The following is a 2,614-nucleotide window of genomic DNA, read 5'->3' as shown; positions in this document are numbered from 1 at the left end:
TACAGTGCGGCTTCCCTTGTACAGCTTTAAAGGTCGCTCTCTCTGTCCACACTGTCGACTTGCTGTTAAATCTCTCTCTTTTATTTATTTTCGGTATTAATAATAAAGTAAATATTTATTTTGACAACTTAAATGTTACTTAATCAATCAATTAAGATCTCTGCAAGTAGATTCGACATAATGCGTTTTTTAATTTCATCATTAATAAGTTAACAACTACCCATAATCGTGGTTTAGTTTATTTTTAAATCGAATTAATTCTTGCAGTTTTTGATAAAATGACTGGCCGAATAAGAAAAGAAAACCAGTTGACTATTGGACATGTCACTGTCTTATGTCCATTTTACACACGGAATATATATGTGTAAATCCTTTGAAACGCGTTTATACATTCATTCTGTCGTTGGTGATTACTGGTTACTGACTCATGATCGGTGATTCTTTATTCAGTCACCATTTAGCTCATGTTATTCGATTTCTTATTTGATTAGCTTTTTAATCAATAAATTATTATGGTTAGTTACCAGTGGGAAATCTGAAGCGCGATATACAGATCTGGCTTTGAACTGACGAGATCCAGATCCAACCTTTTAGTCCATAAAATATAAATAATATTTACATTATGGAAAGGGAAAAGACATTCACGTGTGGAAGTCACAAACTCATAGAGAAAAAACCTTCGGAGAACGGCTCTTCCGTTCTTTGATCGTGCTCGTCACAAAAAGGCAGGTCACGTACATACCCGAGAGCTAGCTATACGATGTTTATTAAACAAACCTAGCCAACGTTCTATTAAGAAAAAATTACTCCAAGAGACACTTTCTCGGTTTCTAATTACATAAATGAACACTTTATGCTGGAGACACACTTTCCGTGTGGGTAATGTCTTTTTTGTCCTTTAAACTAAATCAAAATTCGTTATCTTTCATTTCTCTGTTTTTTCAATCATGTTTCTCTTTTTTCAGTACAAGAGAGAGAGAAATGTTATACAAACACAAAAAAATTAATCAGTCTTGGATGTTCATTCTGATGGATCTCTCTTCTTAAGTTTTGTTAATCCATGCCCTAAAGCTTCATTTGCTAGCTCTATTAATGGAGAAACTCAATTTTCCATTGTTTATTTTCTCCATCTTCTTATCTTTCTCCTATGGTTTCTTACACAAAATAAAGTTTCTTGCTCCCAACAATCCAATTGCTTTTCATTAACTCAGAGTTTCACATACAAAAAAACCCAAAAATAAAGAACTAAACTTTATCGCACAAAATCGATCTGATTGATCTCATAACTTCAGGTCCATCCAACCATTGGGCAATAGAAAAGTAAATTGTTAAAGTCAGATCCAAGAATCGGAAGCCGACCTTCACGATTCTTCTTCGCATCGTGATCCGCCGAACATCACTAGCACACGAACCGTGTTCTCCACCGCAACAGAACATATTCCGACATGCAAAAAGAACTAGGCAATGCTTAATACTATTCTCTCCTGACCTTAACACCAACTTTCATGTCCACACCGCCCATAACAGCAGCCTCAACATCAATACCTCACTTTTTCTGATAGCCACATCCACATGTCCCATGTCCACAATAACACCATACACTCCTTGCAATCCCAGACAACTACATCCACAAACCCATGTCCACAACAACACCATCCACTCCTCGCAAATCCCAAACAACCACATCCACAAACCCCTGTCCACTGAAGAAACAGACACGATAGTGGTGTTGGCCGCATAAGAAACAACGATGGTGATGGCTCTCGGAAACCGGCGATGATGGTGGACGGGAGTGGCCGTTGAAGAAATGGAAATAGTGGTGGAATGTTAGTAAGGACTTTGATAGTTTACAAAGAAAAACAAATCTACAAAAAAATAAAACAGATCTAAATAAAGCAATAGTAAGAATAGAAATGAAGAAAGAGATGAGAAAAAGGGAAGAGGAAGAGATCAGAGAAGTTAAAGTTAAAAGAGAAAGATTGTAGAAGAAAAAGAAAGAAAATGAAGGAAAAATAAGAAGAAATGTAATAACTTTTTGTTAGAGAAAAAAAGAAGAAAAACTCTATTTCTCATGAACTCGCGTGAGGACACTTTGGTATAAAACACACATGGGTTTTAACAATTGTGTGCACCAAGTGAGATGTGTTCTTTTGTGTAGTAAAAAAAAAAAGAAAATTGTTGTCGTGTGTAACTCACTCTTCTATTGATCCAGGGAAAAATATCTAGCATTTTATGCTTTTGCATCTTTTGGGCCTGTAGCAGTGTGATTATAACCGAAGAACATCAGAAAATAAGGACTTGCTCTTAATGTCACTTAGTGTGGGCTCAAATATGGGCCTGACGTCCTCTTAAAGAAACCCATTGGAATTATATTATCCACAGAATATCCTCTTTCCAAATCTAAATCCTGTAAATCTAAGATAATTTATTACTTCGAGATGATACGATTAAATTAGATGACGTGGCATGACACAACACCTTCGATATCTCCCACCACCACCACCAACAATAAATAAAAGCCACAGTGAGCTCTCACACAGATTCAACCAAAAAGCCTCTCCCCAAAATCTCAAAACACCGATCCGTTTCTCCGGCGATAAACCGACGATCTAGA

General features: G+C 36.4%; 1 protein-coding gene across 1 annotated transcript in view; it reads left to right on the top strand.

The window, feature by feature from the left end:
* Positions 1–2,429: 2,429 nt before the first annotated feature.
* LOC106307165 (malate dehydrogenase, cytoplasmic 1-like) overlaps positions 2,430–2,614 on the top strand; it is a 2,262-nt gene continuing 2,077 nt past the window's right edge. Inside the window, exon 1 of the mRNA XM_013744041.1 lies at positions 2,430–2,606. The gene's annotated coding sequence lies outside the window, so the exon portion shown is untranslated. The remainder of the gene's footprint in view (positions 2,607–2,614) is intronic.

This window comes from Brassica oleracea, chromosome C8 (genome assembly GCF_000695525.1).
Source record: "Brassica oleracea var. oleracea cultivar TO1000 chromosome C8, BOL, whole genome shotgun sequence".
Classification (NCBI taxonomy): Eukaryota; Viridiplantae; Streptophyta; class Magnoliopsida; order Brassicales; family Brassicaceae; genus Brassica; species Brassica oleracea.
Note: the sequence above shows the minus strand (reverse complement) of the source record. Positions and strands in the feature narration are given on the sequence as shown.